This window comes from Taudactylus pleione, unplaced genomic scaffold, assembly GCF_031769625.1.
Source record: "Taudactylus pleione unplaced genomic scaffold, aTauple2 ptg000551l, whole genome shotgun sequence".
NCBI classification, from domain to species: domain Eukaryota; kingdom Metazoa; phylum Chordata; class Amphibia; order Anura; family Myobatrachidae; genus Taudactylus; species Taudactylus pleione.
In genome coordinates, this window is record NW_028284953.1 from 3,433,096 (window position 1) to 3,441,753 (window position 8,658).

General features: G+C 46.9%; 2 non-coding genes across 2 annotated transcripts; one reads left to right on the forward strand and one right to left on the reverse strand.

The window, feature by feature from the left end:
* Positions 1 to 8,038: 8,038 nt before the first annotated feature.
* On the forward strand, positions 8,039 to 8,131 carry TRNAI-UAU (transfer RNA isoleucine (anticodon UAU)). Its single transcript is given in 2 exon segments — positions 8,039 to 8,076; positions 8,096 to 8,131. It is a non-coding gene; the product is annotated as a tRNA-Ile (tRNA).
* Positions 8,132 to 8,317: 186 nt separating this feature from the next.
* Positions 8,318 to 8,390, reverse strand: TRNAV-AAC (transfer RNA valine (anticodon AAC)). The gene has a single exon. It is a non-coding gene; the product is annotated as a tRNA-Val (tRNA).
* Between the last annotated feature and the right edge of the window lie 268 nt (positions 8,391 to 8,658).

The following is an 8,658-nucleotide window of genomic DNA, read 5'->3' on the forward strand; positions in this document are numbered from 1 at the left end:
TCAATAGGTCCGTATTAGCGTCTTTGCATAAGTGGTGAAGAATTGCATTTAGAAGAGAAACTACGGTAAGTACTCCCAGCAAATTTGGGGTACCTGAAAATGGGGGGTAGCATATTTTAAAGTTGCTAAAATTAAGTTTTAAATATCGTAAAAAATTCACCTGCCGCAAGCACCTGCAATCTTAAAAACACCTGGGGCATACTTGGGGGACCCCCTGGAGTCTATTTTGCTAGTATTTAAGTGTGTCCCCCAACTTTGCTTTTTTTTGCCCCCAAAACGAAAGTACTTTTTTTGGGATTGTTCTGATGTCTTTTTTAAAAAGAATTTGATGCAGTTTACATTTGGGGGCCTCTCCTAAGGCTGCAGCGGGGTTCCCGCAATGTTGCACCCCAAAACTGCACTTTTTTCCGCCTCCAGTCAAAGGCGAATCTTTTTCGCCTAATTGAATGCATTGAGTTTCCGCTTAGGCGAAAAAGTCAATGCAATCGAATTGGGCAGAAAGTCTCCAACTGGCGAAATTATGTCATCGGCGAAAACTTTTCGACGATCACGGCTTTTCACCTGCAATTGAATACGGCCCTAAGTAGCAGCTACGACAGAGATGCAGTATTGTACTACATCAGCAGTGCCACAGCTCTGAGGCTCTGCAAATTGATTGACCGCTTTTACGTCACTGGGTAGATATACAAGGCCTCTACCTGTGATACAGCAGGACATACTTATAATTCAGCTTCACAGTGCATCCAAGCACCCTGCTTACAAAGAATCAATTCAACCTGTTCTCTACACACGGACCTTACAACTGAGGCTTTCACCGGTTTGGCGACAACTTTGTAAAAATTAATCACACAAAAACGTAGCAATTATAGGACCGTGGACTCAAAAAGGTTCTTCTATATATAGTACTGTTTTTAACTTGAGCAGGGTGATTGTAATACCTACTTGTTTCTGCCTTATTTGAACTGCCGTAGAGCTGATGCATTGGGGTAAATTTAGTAAAGTGAGAGTTTTTAGAAGTGGAGATGTTGCCCATAACAACCAATCAGATTCTACTTAACATGTAACTAGCACCTTCTAGAACAGGGATGGGGAACCTCAGGCCCAGGGGCTGTATAATGCCCTTGGAATTATTTGGCCTGGCCCTCAGAGCTTTTTTTATGCTAGCCTCATCTTGCTAGAAGGGTCCCTAGAATGGCCTTAGAACACATCAGATGATCACACCGCTGCCCTTACAGCTCCCCGGAGCTCTGGGCATTTCTGTAATCAATGGTGATGGTGACCCCGCCCCCGTGTGACTTCATGGCCTGCACTGGGCCCGCAAATAATGTTATATATATCAAAATGGCCCTCTGCGGAAAAAAGTTTCCCCACCCCTGTTCTAGAAGATAATATCTAGAGTCTGATTGGTTGCTAGGGCAACATCTCCATTTCTAAAAAGTCTCACTTTACAAAATGTACCCCATTGACTCTAATTTGTTTTATACGCATGCAGAGTAGCAATGGTGCATTTTCTAATCCTATATAATCTTAGTCTATAATATCTAGTTTTAGAATGTTTATATGTTTATAATACTTCTAAGATCAAGCTCATATACTGATAATTGGTTATTGCCTTTTTGTATTAGTTTTATTTTCTATGGTGTGGTTTTGTTATATTATTGATGTAAAATACATTTTATTGATTATATCAGCCCATATTGAAGCTTTTATACAAAAGTATATCTCAGTGTCATGTCTCTTCCTTTTGTGGCTATAGCTGCAGAACTATACCTATGGTCTCTGGTGACACTCAGGAGCTGGGCTCTCTCGTTGTTTTCATGGATGCAGGGCCGGCTCCAAGGCTCTGAGCACCCTGTGCCGGCCCGGTACGCTGCGCCCTTCTATTGCAAAATTGAAATTGGGGGTGTGGCCTCATTACCATAGGCCACACCCCCTACATGACATTATTTGGAGGTGTGCCCACATGGCACGCCTCAAAGTAACGTCAGGCTGGGGGTGAAGCCCAGCCCTCCATCACTGGCTGGGCTTCCCCCAGCCCTCTCCAGCCTGTGAAAGGATGCCGCGCGCATGCGCGCTGCATCCATTCACACTCTGGGTGTCCGGCACCGCCACACAGCTGCGGCGGTGGGGGTCCCCAACCTCCCGATTTCACCACCCGCGGGCCACTTCGGCCCACGGGTGGAACAGTGGGGACAGTACCGATGAAATCGGGATTTGGGGAGGGGTGCGCCCTCTATGGGTCGCGTCCCTGTTAGACCGCACTGGTCGAACACCCCTAGAGCCGGCCCTGCATGGATGCACAAACAGGTCAATTTACATTAAATATAGAAGGATATTTCCTGCATTTAAAGTTAAACTGCTTCTTTACATTTAAGGATGCAGGAAAAAAAAATTGTAAAATCGTATATATGCATATAAAGGAAAGATTTAATAAAACTATTAAGTCTATTCTATCCACAGAGTTATATTCCGTAAACCAGTTTGTAAACTGGACATTTAATGAAAAGAAGTTGGATGTACTAACTTTGTTTCATATAGAAGAGTGACTCATAGCGCAATTACATCAGTATGATAAGAGCCTCATGTGCTTTTGTGGGATTCTGCGTCTTCCACTATCTAACGTTCTGTCTGTGGTTTCCTGTTTGCCTCCTCTTCTCTCCTCAAATCAACTTGGACACATGAAGCCATGTAGTGTAACAAACCTCCCAAATTCTCAGGAGGAGGGCATGGCTGGAGCAATGTGTAACAAAGCTCCCAAATTCTCAGGAGGAGGGCATGGCTGGAGCAATGTGTAACAAACCTCCCAAATTCCTAGGAGGAGGGCATGGCTGGAGCAATGTGTAACAAATCTCCCAATTCTCAGGAGGAGGGCATGGCTGGAGCAATGTGTAGCAAATCTCCCAATTCTCAGGAGGAGGGCATGGCTGGAGCAATGTGTAACAAACCTCCCAATTCTCAGGAGGAGGGCATGGCTAGAGCACAAATCGAGCCAGATCATCACGCCCCAGCAGGTGGTTTGCTGCGCTCATTGGAGGCACCTGCCATCACTCCATGAGATAGTGTATTACCTCACAATCCCATACAAATTGGGATGAAAGTCTCTGGGGCCCCCTGCACCCACCAAACACCGGTGGGTCTCTCGGAGTGAACATAATCATCCCTCCCTTGTTACACTTAAGGGTATATTTACAAATCACACATTTACTAATACTTAAAAAAACAAATAATTGTTAGTAAATGTGAGATTTAGCCCCAGAAATGCAACATTTGCAGCAGCAAAGTGGCGATAACCTAAATCAGCATCTAATAGGTGCCTGGGGACACACAGCCGGGAAGTTGCGTCGACTGCCTGATCAACGCAGGTTATCTGGATATTCTCCATCGATTGAGGGGAAATATACTCGCAGCAATCCAGTAAGTACCCACTAAAAGGCTTATACTGCACCTCCCCCCCCCCCTGAAATATTTGGGGACAGACAAGGTGGAACAGGTTATACAGCAGCAGCTTGGATTAAAAAACAGAGAGACATAATCCTATTCTGGTGCTTGACAGTAAATATTTAAAGGATTTTTCAGAACGCGATTTGTGTTGAATCACAATACCTGTAATCACTGCATAGTATAGCAAAGGCAGGAACACAATAACACAATTGCCTAATGCTCCTTGATCTGCCCACTTTTGTCACACCATGAGCCCTGCACAATCAACCCGGCTGCATCCTCCCAAGGGTTGGCAAGTATGACATACTTACCTACTGTCCCGGAAGAGTCAGGAGGCTACTTAAAATCGGGCTGAAACGCGTCATTGTAGCCCCTCCCCCTGCTATGCAATTGCTGTGATCTTTGTAGTGTATAGCGGTGGGCGGGACCATGATGACGCAATCACGTCACCATACCTTCCCCCCCACAGTCCACCTACACGGCCGCCCTGCCCCCTCTAGGCCGACCTGGCTGCCCCCACCGTGGAGCTGGGGGCAGAAAGTTGGCCAGTATGCACAAAACAAATACACAAAATTATATCAACAATCAATACAGGTGGGATGAGGTTTTCCTTAACAATATACTTTTATCTACTGCTGTAGTAAAGGGATAACTCTGCAGATTTGCTTTTTAGCATATAAAGGGTTATTTACTATCACTGTGATAAAAATAAGTGTTACATTACTCTCTGTAGTTCCTTCTCGTTCATGAAGATACTTTCCTTGTACATATATGCCGAAAAATAACAATGTAGTATTTTCGAATTATAATGAATAAGGTCCACCAAAAAACGAGAAATATGATGACATTTCTGTGCATTAGTTTTCTCTTGTTTTCCCAAGGAAAAAAAACAGAGTAGATAAACACAAACAAAGAAATCTGGTGTTTATACTCTTACTAGCTGTGAGGAAAAAGATGAGCCCATCAGAGAGTCTTTTGTAGAAAGAGTGAAGAGAGAATCTACATTGAGGGCTGTAGATAGCCGGCCTGGGCCCTATTACTATCGAGGGGGTGGAAGGTGGCCTAATCCTACATTCCCATCTGCACAGAGAAAGTGTGAGCCAAACTAATTTACAACTTCCTTGAAGGCCTCTCCTCCAGGTTTATTACTCTTGTGTCTATCATCACTTTATACAAAAACAGGTGAAAATGAATATTTTCACCTAATTTTGTATAATTTAAGCATCAACCCCATTCAGCAATCATGTAACACAGGATATATCACAGATATCTCCTGGTTACAAATGTGCCCCGATAATTTCCACAATCCCCATACTTTAGCATTTTTTTCTGAAATTGTGAGTGATGCTGTATGCCACCCTGAGATGGCGTACAGCATCAGATAACATGCACAAGCTGGCGTTTACACAGCAGCTTGTGCAAGAGAAGGGATCTATTGGGATCCCTCCAGCTGTCTCTACATCTCTGTCACTGGCTCCCTCCTGTTCTCTTCTGCCGGCGGGAGCTTGTGCTGCAAGGGTGCCGGGAGGGAGGTTTAGGAGCAGCGGCAGTCGCGCGGGGGGGGGGGTCGGGGTTAGACTCTGGCGGTGGGTTACAGGGGAGGGAGGGGGGGTCGGCTACAGATGCAGTTGGCCGCAGGGAGCCGGAACTGACCGGCAACCACAGAAGGGATAGGGGCCTGGGGCTGACACTGGCAGGTGCAGGGGGACGGACAGCGGGACCCGGCGCATGAAAGTTCCAGACTGGGGCAGGGGGCGAAGAGGGAGCATTACCCACAGCAGTGGGTGGGGAGAGGTGCAACCACGGCTGGGACAGAGTAGACACCTGAAAGCTGGGGCACAACGGCGGTGGGGGCTGGCACAGGACAGTTACACTGGGAGGGGGGGGAGAAGAGTGAGGGTTACCCACAGCGGTGCAGGGTGAGGGGACACCGAGGGAGAGGATAGAGGCAGACTGCAGGCTGGGAGCTACAGCTTTCTCCCTCCTCCCCTATCTTCCTACCTCCGGTGGCTTCTGTAACTACTTCTTGCCACAATCTGCAACACTGCCGGTGGCTCTCCACTGACGCCGGAGGCAGGCTGCGGTGCTGGCAGGGAGCGGAGACACTAGGAACAGGCTGCGGGAAGAGGAACCCAGGAGCAGCGGCCAGGGAGCAAAGAAAACAGTAGGATACAGACAGAGGCTGTGTGTAGAGAAAGGGTAGACATGGGGCAGATGCTGCTGGTAGAAAGAGGGGTGACACGGGGCAGAGACTGTGGGCTGGGAGGGAGGCAGCACAGATAAAAGAGAAAAGTATCACAATTCCGAAAAACTGACTCCACAAAAAGAACAGTTTTCGGAAGTGATACTTTTGTTAATGAGGCATGATGATGAATGCCTCTGAACGCTACTTGGAACTACAGCTCCCTCCCTCCTCCCCTGCACAGGACCCACAGCCTATCTTCCTACCTCCGGTGGTTTCTGTAACTGCTCCTTGCCACAATCTGCAACACTGTGGCGCTGGCAGGGAGCGGAGATACTAGGAACAGGCTGTGGGAAGAGGAACCCAGGAGCAGCGGGCAGGGAGAGGAGAAAAAAGGAGGATACAGACAGAGGCTGTGTGTAGAGAGAGGGTAAACATGGGGCAGATGCTACGGGTAGGAAGAGGGGTGACACGGGGCAGAGACTGCGGGCTGGGAGGGAGGCAGCACAGATAAAAGTACCACAATTCCGAAAAACTGACTCCACAAAAAGAACAGTTTTCGGAAGTGATACTTTTGTTAATGAGGCATGATGATGAATGCCTCTGAACGCTACTTGGAACTTGCAGCGAGTTCAAAACATAATTATCACGAATGATAATTATGTAATGATGAATAGACCCATATAACTTATCACAGTAACTCTCAGTGCTTCCAGACTCTTTGCATTAGTGTCACTGCCTCTTGTTAGGCCAGTGATGTGGGGACAGGCAGGTATGCTGGGGTTCTCAGCTGGAAGTGTCAGTACAGCCCCCAATAGATGTTCTCCTCTTTCTTGTCAGAGTGTGGAGGATCTGTAACCTGATTGATTTTTTGGGGATAACCATGTCATTAAGGACACTTTCTTGGCCATCTCCTGTCTACAAACTGTCCCCTCTTGGGGGTCTTTTCACTGTCCCCAATACATTTCAGCTCTTGGTAAGTGACTGAAAGGCCATAAGGATCAGGTTTAGGCATTATGTCATATAACAGGGATGGTTTCACACTGACCAGGAATGGGGACTACCTTTCGACTCTCTTTCTATCCACTTTCCTCCGAGCAGGTTATTTTGTTGTAACGTGTATCAAACATTCACAACAGAGGGAAACAGATTATCAAAGTCATTCACAGACACTTATACAGGTGGTCCATCATCAAACAGCAATCCTGGTCAGTCACCTAACTTCCCACTTTCATCTATCCCATAGCCCCCTGTATTGGTCGGCTCCAGGCAGTCTTATACCCCTTTTACACTAAATTCCCGGGTCTGACCTGGTATTTGGAACAAGGATCCAAACCAGGTCAGACCCACAACATACCCCCTTCAGACAGTGGCCCTGACCCGGGTTATTATTTCCCGGTTGGCGCCGTTCACACTGCACGCGGGTGCAGTGGAACTGGTCTGCCGGCGCTTGGAGATTACATCATCTCCAAGTGTTGGAAAATCTGGAAGTCTCCATGCTGTAAACGGGACCTGGGTCGGACTGCAGGGTTACACGGGTCGTTGCCATGTTAAACCCTGCAAACTACCCGGGTTGAATTGCCAGGTCACTCGACCCGGGAATCCAACCCTGGCCTCAGCAATCCGGGAATCCAACCCCTCGACCCGGGAATCCAACCCTGGCCTCAGCAACCCGGGTCTAAGCTGCTAGTCTGAATGGGGTATAGAGAGATCAATGCAGATCATGGAAGTTCCCTTTTATCACAATGAAAGAAAATTATTATATTAGGAGCTGTACATCCCGAGATCCAGCCCCAAGTTACCCCTAAGTAGTCTTTTCCAGTGAAAATAGTCTAAGGCAGAGGTCCCCAAAATTCACAATTACACTCCGCATTTGAAGGATATCCATGTTTGAGCACAGGTGACTTAATTAGTACCTCAGTCAATTTGTTTTAACCATCTGGACTCAAGCATGGATACTCTTAAATCCTACATACTACAGAAACAAATGCAAACCTCAAACATATCACCATGTTTAGCGGTACTGAAGAACTGGACCCTCCAATGATCCGCCCAACCTCTGAGACATTTATCCATCGCTCTCCTCCCTTCTTGCTATCCCCCCCCCCCCCATTTTGTTCTGGATGTTTCCCCTTTTCGCTCTCTCTCTTTCCCCTTCTAGCTCTGCCTCTCTTTTCGCTCTTCTTGCCTCCCCACCCCTTTTGCTCTCTCACTTCCCCCTTTCTGCTCTTTCTCTTTCTTCCCACTTTTTGCTCTGTCCCTTCCCTATTGTACCCTGTTGATGTACAAGCACCTTCCCAGTACTACCAGTCTGAGATCTCCCCTGAGCTGCCCCTGTGACAGCAGCACATCACACACACACACCTCCATGTCACTGTCCTATGTCACCCATCCCGGCACAGACTCTTCTCAGCTGCTCCAGTGGCGCAATCGGTTAGCGCGCGGTACTTATATGACAGTGACCTGTGAGCAATGCCGAGGTTGTGAGTTCGAGCCTCACCTGGAGCACATGTTTTGTTTAATTCCACCTTTTTCTTTTATTCCATAGTCACCAACATAAAAATGTAAACCTGATCATTTATATGTTCTAGAAACAGCATTTCTACAATTGAAGTCAGGAGTTTTACTTTATTTACTTTCGAGCGTTATATAAAAAAAATTAAAAAAAATTAAGTCTAGGGGAAAAACAAAAACTGTTTCTGCCCGGTCTCGAACCGGGGACCTTTCGCGTGTTAGGCGAACGTGATAACCACTACACTACAGAAACCTGTATACACAGACTCTCCCAAATAGCATGCTAGAGGTTACAGCTCCATGTGTTCCCGTTATTATAGTGCTACAAGCGATTCTGGGAGCAATATTTCAATGGCAGCAGAAATGTGCAGCTTAATTGTGGTGTAAGACAAGGAACAATCATCTATTTCTTTAAATGTTATTCTTAGGGAGCCGGCGGCGCTGTCGCCAAGATAACTATATGTGAACGCTCTGCATTCTAGGAGGGCTGACTCTACGGCAGCCACTGTGGACGCTCTGTC